Here is a 16953-nt window from a genome sequence, read left to right on the forward strand (position 1 = left end):
AATGAGGTTATAATGCACAATTGTTTTAATGACTGAGGGCCATTAGCAATTTAAAAAGCGGATGACTCTTCATGAAACTGTGAAGTAATTATTGTTTGTTTTCTGTGCTACTCTTCACCAGCTTTCTCATTGGCTTTGGCTTTTTCCTCTTCCCCTTGTCTCAGGTGCAGAAGCCTCTCCTCCCAAGGTAAAGGTTCCCATGCATAAAATAATGGCAAAGGCTATTTATTACCCAACATATTCTACAGAGCTGAGCTCGTTATCCCATCTAGAATCATAGAAGAGTAGGGTTGGAAGAGATCTCAGGAAGTCATCTAGTCCAATCCCCTTCTCAAAACAGGACCAACCCCAACTAAATCATCTCAGCCAGGGCTTTGTCAAGCCAGGCCTTAAAAACCTATTTTATTTAATGTCTTATCCATTTTAATCTTTTTTTAACCTATGGAATTATACTCAGTTGAGGTCTATGGGACTGTTAAATGGTGTAAGAGTGTGGAAAATCAGGCCCTATGTATCTGGGTACTTAATTTTGATGCATGCTAACATAGTATGACTCTGTCCCCCTGTAATGGCTAAACTGTTTATGGCAGACCATGAGTCTGTAACTGTCTCTGAGCTAATGGGTCTGATCCTTTTGTTCAAGATATATAGGCTTATGCTTCAGATCCACAGGACCCTTATTCAGTCCCCACAGATGATCTGATGAGGCATTCATTACCTGTCTTGATGGAATTGCTTTGGACTCTGTTATCCTTCACTAGCTCTAGTCAGTCTTTGGGGGCAGTACTCAGTTTTTGCCAACCTCGAGAAATGAAAAATCATTATTTTTACCTCCAAAAAAATGAGGTTGGCCCAAAATATCAGATTTTTTTTTGTTTTTTAAAAAGAGTATATTGTGTTTCCTGGTCTGTCTCTTGATTTTTGAACTCTCCATCTCCAGGGTGTGTGTGTGTGTGTGTGTGACAATTTGTGTTGCCAGTGTTCCCCAATGTACTAGGTAAGGTGATTTTTCGCCTGTTTTGTAGGAACTTGCACCCTAACGCCTGGCTGTTTTCTGCTCAGCAATTGGTGCTGCCCCACCCAGTTCAGCCCTCCTCAACCCCCCGCCCATCAGTTTACCCCCTCACCCCCCTCTTCCAGGCCTGGAGGACTGCAATCATAGAATCATAGACTAAGGTCAGAAGGGACCATTATGATCGTCTAGTCTGACCTCCTGCACAATGCAGGCCACAGAATCTCACCCACCCACTCCTGTATCAAACCCCAAACCTATGTCTGAGCTATTGAAGTCCTCAAATCATGGTTTAAAGACTTCAAGGTGCAGAGAATCCTCCAGCAAGTGACCCGAGCCCCACGCTGCAGAGGAAGGTGAAAAAACTCCCAGGGCCTCTGCCAATCTGCCCTGGAGGAAAATTCCTTCCCGACCCCAAATATGGCGATCAGCTAAACTCTGAGCAAGTGGGCAGGACTCACCAGCCAGATACCCGGGAAAGAATTCTCTGTAGTAACTCATATCCCACCCCATCTAACATCCTGTCACAGGCCAGTGGGCATATTTACCACTAATAGTTAAAGATCAATTAATTGCCAAATTATATCCCATTATATCATCCCCTCCATAAACTTATCAAGTTTAGTCTTGAAGCCAGGTATGTCTTTTCCCCCTACTGCTCCCCTTGGAAGGCTGTTGCAGAACTTCACCCCTCTAATGGTTAGAAACCTTCATCTAATTTCAAGTCTAAACTTCCTAGTGTCCAATTTATATCCATTTGTTCTTGTGTCCACGTTGGTACTGATCTTAAATAATTCCTCTCCCTCCCTGCTATTTATCCCTCTGATATTTTTATAGAGAGCAAACATATCTCCCCTCAGCCTTCTTATAGTTAGGCTAAACAAGCCAAGCTCTTTGAGTCTCCTTTCATAAGAGAGGTTTTCCATTCCTCGGATCATCCTAGTAGCCCTTCTCTGAACCTGTTCCAGTTTGAATTCATCCTTCTTAAACATGGGAGACCAGAACTGCACACAGGATTCCAGATGAGGTCTCACCAGTGCCTTGTGTAATGATACTAACACCTCCTTATCTCTACTGGAAATACCTCTCCTGATGCATCCCAAACCTGCATTAGCTTTTTTCATGGCCATATCACATTGGTAGCTCATAGTCATCCTGTGATCAACCAATACTCCGAGGTTCTTCTCCTCCTCTGTTACTTCCAACTGATGCATCCCCAGCTTATAACCAAAATTCTTGTTATTGATCCCTAAATGCATGTCCTTGCACTTTTCACTATTACATTTCATCCTATTACTGTTACACCAGTTTACAAGGTCATCCAGATCTTCCTGTATGATATCCCCGTCCTTCTCTGTATTGGCAATACCTCCCAGCTTTGTGTCATACGCAAACTTTATTAGCACATTTCCACTTTTTGTGCCAAGGTCAGTAATAAAAAGATTAAATAAGATTGGTCCCAAAACCGATCCCTGAACAACTCCACTAGTAACCTCCCTCCAGCCTGACAGTTCACCTTTCAGTATGGCCCGTTGTAGTCTCCCCTTTAACCAGTTTCTTATCCGTCTTTCAATTTTCATATTGATCTGCATCATTTCCAATTTAGCTAATAATTCCCCATGTGGAACCGTACCAAATGCCTTACTGAAATCAAGGTAAATTAGATCCACTGCGTTTCCTTTGTCTAAGAAATCTGTTACCTTCTCAAAGAAGGAGATCAGGTTGGTTTGGCACGATCTACCTTTTGTAAAACCAAGCAATGGGGTCCCCTTTCTACTTTCTCCTTTACAGGATGTGGGGAGAGGCTCCAGGGACTCTTTACTCTGCTCTGCCCCTTCCCAAGCTGGTTGCTTGGGGGGAGGGGAAGAGGGAGTGGAGGTACCCCGAGCTGCTGGGATCTTTAGCTCTGTCCTCCCCTTCTGTGGGGGGGAAGAGGGAGGAGGAGAGCTCTGCCTGCAGCAGGAGACAGGCAAACAGAGCAGGCTGCCTGTCTGCCAGAAAATAATAAGGCTCAGACTTGCTAGAGGGCTGGAGCTTCTTGCATCATTGCGAGACTGGCTTCAGTCCCAACCAAAATCCCATCACTTGGAAAAAAAAAATGTGCAAGAGCTGGCAACACTGATACTGAACTGTGCCAGGATGACCTCAGAGAGGAATTCTACCTCAGGTGGTGCCTCTGACTGGTGGGTGGTGGTGGAGATTGGGGCATGAGCCTACCACCTGTTAGGGTATTATATGCCTTAAGGGAGCACAGGGACTGCAATAACGAACAAGGTGGGGTGGCGTGGCTCCTTATGACGTCTACTTCCTGACCACTTGTGAAGCACATGGGTGTACACTGCAGCTCTGTACTTTCCTTTCTCCCTCACAACCTGCCGCGCGTGGTCTGGCCACTAGAAGGGGACAGAGAGCACACTGTTAGCATGGTTTAAACATGCGTGTCTTGAAACTGAGCACCCAGATATATAAGCCCTGGAGTTATCCTAGGGGGTGGGTTGGAGGGAACTTTTGACTGGGATAGGTTAGAAGAAGAAGAAGAAAGAAGAAGTGAGTCTGTGAGAGGAATGTGAATGAGGAACTGTTGACCACCTGGCATGTCAACGTCTGAGAGGCTGGGCACGTGTGTCCAAAAAGCCGCAAAGCAGCAATCATTGCACCAGTGTACTTTCTCTTACAAATCTCCACTGCCTTTCATCTGGAAGGTGCTTTAGGCCTAGTTCAACAAGTTGCTTAAGCACATGCTTACCCTGAACAAACTGAGAAATCCAAGGCTATGGCTACCCTAGAGAGCTTGAAGTGGTGTAGCTGCACCAGTGCTGTAAGTTCTCCAGTGTAGCAGCTCTGAGCCCACAGAAGAGAGCTCTCCTGTCAACTTAATCCACCCCCATCGAGCGGCAGTAGCTATGCTCCCACTGACATAGCGTTGTCCACGCTGGCACTTAGGTTGGTGTAACTCATGTCACTCAAGGGGTGGCTTATTCACACCCCTGAGTGACGCAAGTTATACTGACATAAGCGGTAGTGTAGAAATAGCCCTATTGACTTCAGTGGGTTTGGAAGTCTATGACATAACCGTTTGCTGCAGGCGAGGTAGGAATGGGATGAATGCGTAGTTGAGGAGATCAGGATAGCACTGAGTGAGTCAGTTCTGCAGGGCGTTTGGGCTAATCAGGTGGAAGGCTTTCAAGCCGGGGCTGGATTGTCAGCTGATGTAAATCTGCGTCGCTCTATAGATTTCAAAGGAGCTGTTCTGAGTTATGTCATCTGAGGATCTGGCCCAGGGATGGAAACATTGACCTAGACCTGAAAAGACGCTGTAGCAGAGACCTGTTCAAATTCTGGTAGTGTGGTCCCAGTTTAGAAAGGCCCCAAAGAATGTGCTTAATTTCAAGCATGGAAATAATCCTGTTTACTTCAATGGCACCACTCAAGTGCTGAGAGCTAAGTACCTGCTTTAGTACTGTGCCGAACTGAAGCCTTAGACAAGGTGATCTGAATTCTGCTCTGATGCCATCTTAATAATCAGAATAACTCCACTGCAGACAAAATGTTGCCCAATGTTTATAGTGGCATGAGAACAGAGTTTGGCCCAATACATATGGTATAGATAGATCACTTTACCCAGCTGCTGGAAACAAAATGGAAGCAGAGGAGGGTCAAAATGGTTGGTATCCTCACTACTCTGAGCTGACACACAGAGATAAAGATACTGCTCATTACCATGGTCGTGGTTTTTCAACCCAAATGAGTTGTGCGGGAGGGTGGGGTTGGATCAGACTTAGTCCCAGGAGTGTAGTGCAGGCTATAAGCTGGCCCCCTTGGCTTGCTGCTTCTGCAAAGCAGCTCTCATGTTCTCTCTCATTTCAGGTAAGAGTTGTAAATAATAATACAAAGAAATAAAAGTCTGATTATCTTACAAGACATTTTAAATGCTGGATATCATCACTGCATTAAAAACTCCAAACTGAATATCTAATTCCTTGGTTTTGAGGCATCCAGTGCTGGAAATGGATGGCTTGTTAGGAGGACTTGAGCGAGGAGGAATTTGTAAGTGGATTAAGGGTGTAACATACAAAGCAAGTAATTTTCAGGATGTCCCAAACTATGGTTTGGGTTTTTTTTTTTTTTTTTTTTAAATCAAGATTCCATGCTAGGGACTGAGACTCAGCTGGCGTACATCGGAATGGCTCCTTTGAAGCTGATGGAATTATGCATGTTTGCACCAATTGTAGATCTGGCACTTGGTCTTCAAAGCACCCCTTGTGATTAGCCCAAACTACTTGAGCCATTGGCCTCCTTCCAAACTGTACTCTGGCCTCACCTGCATGCTTGGCAGCAAATGATGACCTAATAGAATTCCAAACCCAGCGCCCCTCAGCAAAAGAAGAACCTCCAAAGAAGATGCTATGTTTTTTGGAAATGGAGTGGAAGTGCAGGGGAACAGTAAGAGCGGTGCAACAGAAAAGGGTAGGGGTTGGGGCAGTACTCCAGGAAGGATGCATGTGAGAGACTTATGGCCAGAGGCAAAGAAGAGATATAGGAAATGGCTGAGATGAGAAGACTTAGTGGGGAAGGACTGGTGTTGAGATGGTAGGCAAAGCATGCTGAAGAGGAAGGAGAAAAGATTAGCTCCAGGAACTGGCAAAAGAAATATAAGTGCTCAGCACTCCACGATGGGACCATGAACACATATAAGAGAAGGGAATAGCCCCTTGGAAACCCAAGAGAATGACAGTAGTGAGTGGGAGCTAACGCTAGATAGAAGGGCAGCAGATTCTACCTGGCAAGGCTAAGTCAGCTAAAAGTTCCCGTTCTTCAGTGCATAAGCATTATGGCAGTGGTTTCTGGGCTGCTACTGAAAGCCTTATATGGTGCCTAACATGGCATGAGGAAGGACAATGAAGGCCAAGTGACTGAACACTCAAAGTGCAATAATTGCATTGAAATAAGCTGCCCGGGGAATCCCATTGCCACTGTGGAATGGAATTCAGACACTTAGGGAAAAAAAACCACAAAGAACTGTTAGATCCATAGATGTATGAGGCATTGCTACTTAGGTGCATGATGATCTAGAAACTGTCCAGCAATCACAGAGCCTGCCTTGTGTCTCAGTGTTTCTTTTGTTTTTCTTGAACGAGGGGTGGCGGGGAGAGGAGAGGGTAACCAAGCTAGAGGATTCAGAGCTCTTCCTTTCTTAGCATGTTCCCTCAGCTGGTTTGGACAATCTTTCAGATGCTTTTGAATTCTTGAAACTTGGCAACTCCATTCTAATGGAGAATGGAGCAAGTTCTTGGGATAACTTGTGAAAACAGAAGGTCTTATACATTGTTTTCCCCCCACCTAGAAATTAAAGCTGAGATTTTTAAAGGGAATTGTGGGGTGTAACTGACATTGCTGCATTCAGGAGGTGACTGCAGAGTTTCGTTTTGGAAGGCGAGTCTCTGGAATGCGGGGAGCTGCAGGGTGCACTTGTTTGTTAGATAACTAGTGTTTAAATACATAATAATTTAAGTATTTAGCACCAGCTGTGCATGCATTAATGATATTAGGCCAGAAACTGGGCCTCCCAATCCCTTTGGCTGCTTTGAAATTTATTCCACTATACCTCATGCTACTTGAATCAAAGCAACTGAGACCCTGTCAATAACCTAGTCCCAGATTTGGACCTTAGCGTCCAAAATATGGGAGTTAGCATGAAAACCTCCAAGCTTAGTTACCAGCTTGGACCTGGTACTGCTGCCACCACCCAAAAAATTAGAGTGTTTTGGGGCACTCTAGTCCCCCCCAAAACCTTCCCTGGGGACCCCAAGACCCAAATCCCTTGAGTCTCACAACAAAGGGAAATAAACCTTTTCCCTTCCCCCCTCCAGGTGTTCCTGGAGAGATACACAGAAGCAACCTCCGTGAATCTAAGCAGAGGGAGTCCACCCTCTCTAATTCCAGTCCTGGAAACAAAAGCACTTCCCTCTTCACCCAGAGGGAATGCAAAGTCAGGCTAGTAAATCTAACACCCACAGATCTCCCCCTGACTTCTTCCTCCCACCAATTCCCTGGTGAGCTGCAGACCCAATTCCCTGGAGTTCCTCACTAAAGAAAAACTCCAACAGGTCTTAAAAGAAAGCTTTATATAAAAAAAGAAAGAAAAATACATACAAATGGTCTCTCTGTATTAAGGTGACAAATACGGGGTCAATTGCTTAAAAGAATATTGAATAAACAGCCTTATTCAAAAAGAATACAAGTTAAAGCACTCCAGCAACTATAGACATGTAAATACAAAGAAAACAATAGAAACTTTACTGTCTTACTATATTTGTACTCACAACTTGGAAATAGAAGATTAGAAAGCAGGAAACAGAAATCCTCCCATAGCCGAGAGAGAGAGATTCAAGACAAAGGACTCACACCCAAAACTTCCCTCCACTCAGATCTGAAAAAAGTCTGGTTTCCTGATTGGTCCTCTGGTCAGGTGTTTCAGGAACTTCTTTCCAGGTGTAAGAACATTAACCCTTAGCTATCTGTTTATGACAACCCGTCTTAAAGGTTCATCATCATTTTTGTTGATCATGTCCGCACCTGCCCACAGTGCTGTCACAGAATGTACTGGGCTCATGTAAAATGCAGAATGGATAGGATGGAGGGTGGCCCTTCTGTAGTTTGTTCCAAAGTCCTCATCAGTTAATCTACTGGAGACCTTCTCAGCTCATTACATTCTGCTTTAAAGAGTTGTTGCCAATTTATTAAAAATGAAGGGAAAAAATTTTGTTTAGAGGCAATTAACCTTTACAGAAGCAGTGTAGTCTAATGGTTAGAGCACATGTGATTGATAGTCAGGTGTGTGGGTGCTTCTCCTTTGTCTGCCCTGGACTGGTGTATGGTTTAATCCCAGGTCTTCAGTTTCATCTTCTGTAAAAAGCTTCTAACACCTGGCTCTTTCAAGTTAAATAAGTAGAAAGTATTATTTTTATCTCATTCTCTTTTTCCTTCCTCGTTGATCTTATCAAGGGAGATTTGAATTAGGATGGGTGAGTGGAAAGTAAATTCTGCTGCTATAAATTGGGAATACAGTGTATAAAATTGAGTGCAGTTATTTCAGATTAACAGCAGTGTCAGAGCAGCATTTAGCATAGCATCTTTTTTGCTTTGTGTGTCATCTTCTCTGTTGCTTTTTCCTCATTTACAGCAAAAATTTTAAAAAAGCCTCTGTGCATGCAAATAACAAACCGGAGGTATTTAGTTTTCTGTTCTTCACATGCACAGTGGGTACAGATAGGGTTGTGCATGTACATTTTCTCATGGACACATGGTAAGGATTGTGTTTAATTCACACAAGGAAAAGCACTGAGAGAGAGGAAGGCCAAATGAAAGCATCTTCATGTTGGTTCTGTCGATGTAAGCTTGTGAATATCTTGGAGGAAAGATGCTTATCTGCAAGATAGGTCAGAGTATTTCTTAGCATGGAAAAAAGGTGACACCGAGTAAAACCATCTAATCCTTCGGTGATGTGTTGGTACATCTTATATTTTTCCTAGTTGGAGCAAATTTTTTTTTAATCCATCCTACAGAATAGCAGTCGAAAGGTGTTGTTTGGGGTTTTATAAAATTCTGATAGTAATGCCTCTCCACTGAATATGAAAAGACCAAGTTCAGCAAGTCTAAATAGGAGGGACAATACACTTTTTCAATGTGATTAGCATCCTGCTGTTACTTACATGGGTCCATATTGCATGAATGGGCAAAGGTAGTCAACCTTGAAATCAGTATGCAAACTTAACCTTAATTAGAAGTTTCTAAAGTCCAGTTTTTTTTTCTGATTTTGAAATTTTAAACAAAGTCAGTGGGGAATACTACTAGTTATCATGTATTTGGATGCTTAGCGGTAGTATCCTATAAGAGCTATGTGATGTTGCAGCAGAAAACAAAAATGGGAACACAAAAGAAAAGATGGATTTATCAATTAGTTTATTCATTAACAGCTATAGTGTCTCACTTCTGTGGAACAAAGGAATTAGGATAATCCTTTTTGTGCATGTGGCCACAGAATGTTTGAAATCCTTGTTTTGTTCTTTATTAGCCCTTCTCATGGAATTCCCACGAGGAATAATGCTGAAATCCTAAAAGGTGGGGAAGAGGACTGAACAGAGAAGTGGCACTAGTTTAGTTGAAAAGAAAATATATCAGATGTTTATCCATTGTAAGGGATTTCACTGTGATTCTTGTGTGTATATGTGTTTACCATAAATCCTATTGCTTTCATTTGGGGCTCACGTTATGGTGCCAAAGGACTACTGTGCTTTATTTTAAATCCTTATCTATTTTTATGGGTATCACTATAGTTCTCCCTCTCTCTCTCACATGCCCACAAGGACCTTTCTCTCTGTCTCACAGAAAATCAGCAGGTACAGAATACTATTAACACATTCTCTGCTGCCTCTCTTTAAAAGGGGGGAAAAAAAAGTAACCCCTGACACCAAGACACAGCTCAAATCAAATCATATTTTTGCGCTTACATTCATTTATATGTAAGTGTTCTGTCTAGTATCTTCTGATCTCTTATCTATGTGAATAGGTGACGCCAGCCTATAATACCTAGGATACTTCAAAAACAATTTGTATGGTGGGGAAAAATAGTCCTGTGTTCTCTCAGTTCACTGGTATACCTTCCAGTCCATTTTTCTTCTGTGACTAATTAAATTAAAAAAAAAATCTATCCATTCAGTGGCCGGTGGTGGTTGTATAAGATTCTGTAGTTTTTAATGCTTTGTTTGTTTGTTTGTGTCACACGCACTTGTGTCTTTGTGGAAAGTTACAATGGCCTATAACTGAGAAGGGACTGTTTAGTGATTTACATTGGAACCTCAGGGTCAGGTCCTTTGTGCCTCACTTAACCCATTTGTAAAATGGGGTTAATAATGCTTATCTTTAGGGTTGCCAACTTTCTAATTGCACAAAACTGAACACCCTTGCCCCGTCCCTGCCCCAAGGCCCTGCCCCCGCTCACTCCATCTCCCTTCCATTTATTCCTTGCTCTCTCCCACCTTCACTCACTTTCATCAGGGTGGGGCAGAGGGTTAAGGTGTGGGAGGGGGAGAGGGCTCTGTCTGGGGGTGAGGGCTCCCGCGTCGGGCCAGAAATGAGGGGTTCAGGGTGTGGGAGGAAGCTCCAAGCTGTAGCTGAAGATGTAGTTGAAGATGCAGACTACTGTGGTTGTTTTGAGACTGATGAGTTATGTACTGTTGTAACAAGTGCTGTTTTTAAAAAGCTCTGCGTTTGCCCTATGTCTGCCCATGCTTAATGTAATGCCATTATAAAAGTTCCCAAGTATCTTTTTTATTTTTTTTAAATAGTCACTGAAAACTTGGCTCTGGTATTAATTTATTCCTAATCAAATGTACTTCAGGGAGAAGCTTGAGAGGGGACTGAAACATGATAGGAAAGGTGCCAATTTCATTATGGTGAGTAAGCTGCATGATGGTTTATGTGCATTTTTCGTATGTGATTCTTTCTGATCCCCTAGCCTTCCTTATGCCAGACTGGGTAGCTGGGTAAATTCCAGTTGTCCACTTCCGACTGTAATGAGATTTTTCTTTCAGACTCTTCCAAAAATTTGACCTCAATTCTTTTCTGTCCTGCTGCAACTGTCTCCAGATTTAACAAAGGCCTAGATTTTTTGAATAGCTGATGAGCAGTTGTGTACAGTCCTGCACGCAGTTATAAAACCTGGGCCACGGAGCTTTCGGGTTTCCTTGCTGCAATTCAGATAGACCCTACATATCCCAGCATACAATGCTCCCTCTTCATGCATAAAGCCAAGTTAAAGATGAAGGTGACTGTAAGGGCTGGTCCACACTAGGGGGGGGGATATCGATCTTAGATATGCAACTTCAGCTACGTGAATAACGTAGCTGAAGTCGAATATCTAAGATCGGATTACTCACCCGTCCACACCGCGCGGGATTGATGTTCGTGGCTCTCCGTGTCGATTCCGGAACTCTGTTGGGGTTGATGGAGTTCCGGAATCGATATAAGCACGCTCGGGGATCGATATATCGCGTCTAGATTAGATGCGACATATCGATCCCCAAGCAATCGATTTTAACCCGCCAATACGGCGGGTAGTCTGGACGTGGCCTCAGATGGGTACTAATGTCTGTCGGCTCCATGGATCTGATCCTCATATTGAAGGGGAGGAACTGCTGTATCCTGCTCCATTTTATTTAAATTAGGCGCTACCCTCATGCTTCTGGCAAATTGACAATGTGGCTTATCTTTGGGTGGAGTTCGGTTGCCCCAGCATAACTAAAACACATAATTGGCTGTGGCAAAGAGCACACCTGGGCCAATCCTAACCAAAATGTTATGTCCTCCCTGTTTAAGCCCGTGTGTTCCCCCTTCCACTTGAAATCATATCGAAGTGTAGCTATTACTGACAAAACTCAGTGTGTGGCTTGGCTCTCACTGCTGCTGCAAATCTGCCACAGGTTTCTGTGAACATAACAGGACTAGTGGTACTGTAGAAAAGGCAGCAGATGTGTCCTCCAAATTCTACATGGTGCAGTGATCCTGAGGAGGAAAGACACTGGAAACATCTATACCCAGCTGTGGTGAACTCCACTGAAGCTCTCCCTTCCCAAATAGTAACACCACAACTACACTGCTAGCAGTGGGTGCTGCTGTCGCAGCTGCAGTCTCTGATCCTTGTGACTGGGGCAGAGTGGCATTAAAGAGCATTTGCTTTGGTTCTCATTGGCAGTAGTTCTCAGATTTGGATGGGGAGCATACCACTGAGATTGGTTGTTCCAGACCTCTGCCTCATCTTCTGACCTGGACAGTTTTTCCTTTGTAGGATGCGTACTGTGCACAAGTCTTTTGCAGGCAGTTATGCAGTGGGGGAAGACAGTCCAGCAGACCCGTCTGCATAAACCTCGGGCAGCTGAACTTGTGGATGTTTACCCAGAGCAGCCAGTGGGGTTCCTGGAGCTTCATGCCCAGCAGTAAACACTCTTGCTAATTTATTCATTGCAGAAAATTGATGGGAAGTGAAAGATGGGCTGAGATAAAGCAGTCTGCACTGTGTGGTCTACATTATGGAGATGTGGGAACAAAGAGTGGGAAGTGTTGTCTTTTGCTCCTGATTGCGCATTTCAGCTGTAAAACAGAGTGAATAGTAGTGAAAGGCCTCACAAAACAGCCTTGTCACACAATTAAAACATGAGACCTCTGCTTCTGGTCTTGAGCACTGGGACAGCAGCTCTGGAAGATTAGGCAGCCATGTGTATACAAAAATCACTATTAAAATCAGTGTGTTTTGTCAGCAGTTATTGCACAGTGGTATCTGCAAGATATCATATTTCCTCCCTTTGTGCCAGAATCTGATGCTTTATACTGGGTGAGATCCTGGCCTCATTGAAGTCAATGGTAAAACTCCTCTTGATTTTAGTGGGGCCAGGATTTCACCCATTAAGAATCTCACTCCACAAGCAGCCCCACTGAAGTGAATGAGACTTCATGTGGAATAAAGTGCCAACATGGGTAAGGCGATGAGAATCTGGCCCTAGATTTAAAATAGGCAACAGTTGTTGTCTATCTGCAGGCAAATATTGACAGTTCAATGGCAACCACTCTAGCAATAGCAATGTGCTTTTAAGTGCTACATGAGGAGGAGCCTTTTGTCTTATGTCATATTAAATTGTAATTAACAGAATTTAATTTTAATTACCATTACAATTTAATATGCTTGCTCAGCTTGTGGCTTCTCTTGTTTCATATTTCTGTACAAGTGGCCTGTTAGCTATGATTATACAACATACCACTGATTATTGGTTTACTATGCATCCTCTTGAATTTAAAAAGGCAAAAAAGTATTATGCAACATAAGGGTAATGCTGTGAAAATCAATCTGTACCAGAGTGGATTGATTTAAATCAGTGTGATTTAAATCAGAGATTCAGATCATGATTTAAATGACCAAGTGAAAATCTTCAATTTAAATATTCAGTTTTAACCATCTTTTCCATTTTTACTTCAGTCTAAAGAAAGGTGCATTCTTATTGGTAGATCTAACGATTAAAATGTGTTGCGTTATAACTAAACAGAGCCTTTACACTAAATTTGGTGCATCTTTTTGCTACCTAGGAGGGTACACTATAATTATATATATTTAAGCAATTATATAGCTTAATATTTTCAAATTCTTATTGTACATTTTAGTATGTTAACAAATGGTGAATGACATATTGCTTAATTACTACATAATTAACTTTTTGCTCCTGGTTTGCATCAGGCTGCATTAGGATTGTAACTGGAATTTAAACAGACACAAAACACAGCATATAAAATTTATTTTTATTAAACAAAACAGCCTCAGATGTTTTGGTTACATCAAGGTCTCTCATAAAAACATGTTTCACATTTACAACTAAATAATTTATTTAACAGAAACTGTATAAAGTGAAAGAAACTGGTTATTTCAGGTCAGCTTGGAAAGTTTTTCAGATATGCCTAAGTGAAAGTGACTGGAGTCTAAATTCCTACTTGTCTAAGTCTCCTGACAATAAGACTGTCTCCTAAGTTACTTAGGCTGACCTATTCTGTCATATTTATAAAGCTTGTTTTCAAAAGTTAGATGTTTTCCCCCGGATTTATTCTTTGAGTTAAAGGCTCCTTTTCTATATAAAGTTTTTGATAGCGGCTCATGGGTTCAGCATATTTATTTTTATTTAAATGTTTTAAGAGAATAAAGTTTAGGCCTTAACATATTTTGTATTAAATTCAGATTTAATTTGAACACGTTTACCTTTTAAAAGAAAAACTTCTTATAATTTAAGTAACAAAATCAAAAATACGTTGTTTTTTCTTAGATCATTGATTTGTATCCACCCTTATCTGTACCATATGCAACCTTTTCTAACCCCTGTATTGGCCTGTGATGATTTTTTCATGTGGGGAGAAGTGGGTGAAGGAACGAGAAAGTGCTGTGGAGTGAATACTGAACATCTTGTTGCTGTTTGAGTGATCAAAGGTGGAGGGTGATGGTGGTGAAATGTGGGTATGAGATTGTTGGCTTTTCAGTTAATGATGATGTTATATTGAGTATTAAATCTGCCACCCATCCCATTTACAGCTTTCTTCCCCTTTGGTCTCCCTGCATCTCATGTCTCCTTTCATCACTCTATGGCTATGGCTACACTAGAGAGCTTACAGCAGCATAGCTGCACCAATGCAACACATCCTTTTGGGGCACTGCGTATGTTTGGAGATGCATCCCACTTCCTGCTAAGCATCATCCTTCTGTGTCTTGTTTCTAAGGCTCCTTGAAAACTCACTTCTTTTCCACCGCCTTCCTAAATCAACCTTCATTGCTTAACCCAGAGGCAAGACTTCTGGGGCATTTAAACTCAAGCTCGGCCATTAGTTCTGTTGCTGAAAGGGAAAAGTGCATCCTATGAACCCATCACCATTGCTTCCTCCAGAAACCACTCTCACCCACTGTCGCTTCTTGGAATTTCCCCATTCAAATACTGACTCAGTCTTGTATTGTTTAGCTTGTGAGATAATGTAAAGTCTATGACTGTAGACAGTTCAGGGATAGCTTCTTGTAGTAAATTGTGCCTATTCATAGGCGCTAACATACTGGATCAGACCAGTGGTCCATCTAGTCGAATAGTCTGCCTTTGACAGTGGCCATTACTAGCTGCATCAGTGGAAGGAACCCTACAGCAGGCAGTGCTAGGATCACCTTCTTCCCATCTCCAGTAGTTCTAGGTTACTTGTATACTGAAGCAAGAGAGCTCCCACCCCGTGCAACGCTCTCGTTTGTTTTTTGAGAGTTTATCCTTATAACTCCGGATGCTTTCATTACCTATATAAATATTGGATCCTTCTGCCAATCCTAGTAAGGTCTTGATCTCTCATGGCCAAGTGGAGAACACATGTTTGTTGAAGAAAACAAGAGGCTGTCCATATGAAAATAGCTAGTCCCAGTTTTCTACCAAGCAGAAGGTGCGGTGTTTATGGGTCTCAACCTGACCTGGGGCTTTGAAGTCCTTTGATTTCTCTCCCCCCAAAGAACAGCAGAGGCATGCAGGAAAGTAATTAGGCCTAGCATGCTTTCATTATATTTTCCATGTTTTTAATTTTTCTGAACTTCAGGGGCTCTGGCATCCAGCGTAATAAAAACAGTATATTCTGAGACCTTATTTCAGAGCTTCCCACATGATACGGAGATGAGGAGATAGTCATATATGTAGTGGAGCAAGTCTCATTCATCTTTATACATTGCAAAATTAAATATATAAAAATGCATTTGCTTAGTAAGTCTGGAAGATACTTGTGTTATCATTTATGCACTCTGCTTACATGCACGTTGATGCACATGTATGTTCGGTTAAAGTGACGTGCACATACAGGTTTGGCTGGTAGAATCTTGTGCTCTGCGCGTTGTCTGGGCAGGGGAGAGAGCTGTGATTCTGCCCTGTCTTTCCAAGCGGTGCATTCAACCTTCAGAAGCAAAGTACAGCAAGTATCCAGTGAGAACTTGGTGTGCAGCAAGTTGGCAGATTCATTGTTAGCTATGGCTGAATTTTATTTTAATTTTTTTAAATGATCAACATAGTCTCTTATTGACTCCCCACAAGTGAGGTGAGGTTGAAAACCCTTCCCACTGCTGTCTCCTGGCATTCCAGGAGATACTTTTACACTGGCTAGGGGTCAGCAACGTGTCCGTACACGGACACAAGTGTATGTGGTAAAAATGTTCAGATCTGTGGTAATTTTTCAAGAACGGTTGAATGACATAACCCCCCAATGTCCGTCACTAAGTGCAGTAATTCTGTCAAATGTCCGTCGCACAACATGGTGGTGCCAACCCCGACACTGGTTCTTGCCTAGGCTGACAGGAATTCAGGGTGACTCCATTGTTGTTATTTGTCTTCATCGAGTGGAGGATAGACCCTCGAGTTCTATTCTCATTCTTCCACTGTGACCCTGTGCAGCTTCGGCTTCCTCGCGTGTGAAATGGTGACAAGAGTGCTTGCCCAGCTATGCAAAGTCCTTTGAGATCTGCAAATAAAAACCACCAAAAGTATTAAATAGTGGTTTGGTTTTCCTTACCTTAATTTGTTGAGAAGAGTGTGCCCTGGTTAGATAGGCAATACAGTTAAATGCATTTTGATCATGCCTGTTCTTTAAAAGACTCCCAATCACTTGTAGTTAAAGCCTCTGCCATTTTGTTGCATCAGCTTAGCTGCCACCATTTTGGTTCACTAGAGCACTAGTGTCAGGGGTGTGAAAGAGGACATTAAAGGAGAAGGTGGCCCAAGAAAACAATGAGAGATTAAGTGAGAGTTGAGCAGAAGTACCTGAATGTTTTTGTTTTCCTCCTCCTTCTTCTCCATGATAGGACATTTGTTGAACTGCTGAAGCTGGCAGGGAGCAAATTACAAAGAATGCATCCCTTCTTCAGTATCCGTCCTCTTAGCATTCCACTTAAAGCTTGAGTGGCTGCTGTATTGAAGCACTCACCTCTGTTCCTCTCCATTTCTTTGTACCCTATTTGTCAGTTGTCAGGGAAGGAGAAAAAAAAAAGAATGAAAAGACTGAAAGCAAATGGTAATCTCGGTGAGATGAAACTTTCCCTCCTGAACTTCTGAGAGCAGATATTATACATGCAGATTTCATTCTCCTCTTCACTTGGGAGTAACAACCTGCACACATCGAGATCCATTCAGTTTCAGTGCCTATAAACCCTTCACTGAAGTTTCAGCCTTTGCTAGCCTGCAGACTGTTTCTTGTCTTTGGCTCCCTTTGTTCTGATGCATTTGGTTCTAGCAGCTGCACCTCCCGCCAACATGGTGGCATCTTGGTTTTCAAAAAAGATGCATGGTCCTACAGCATTTTATTTTGCCTTTTGGGAATTTTCTTGTTGTGCTGTTAAAAGAAGA

The 16953-nt window shown here is 42.5% G+C and overlaps 1 protein-coding gene across 7 annotated transcripts in view; it reads left to right on the forward strand.

The window, feature by feature from the left end:
• TENM4 (teneurin transmembrane protein 4) overlaps positions 1-16953 on the forward strand; it is a 1003172-nt gene that overhangs the window by 204295 nt on the left and 781924 nt on the right. The gene's annotated exons all lie outside the window — the stretch shown is intronic.

This window comes from Gopherus flavomarginatus, chromosome 1, assembly GCF_025201925.1.
Source record: "Gopherus flavomarginatus isolate rGopFla2 chromosome 1, rGopFla2.mat.asm, whole genome shotgun sequence".
In the NCBI taxonomy this organism is placed as follows: domain Eukaryota; kingdom Metazoa; phylum Chordata; order Testudines; family Testudinidae; genus Gopherus; species Gopherus flavomarginatus.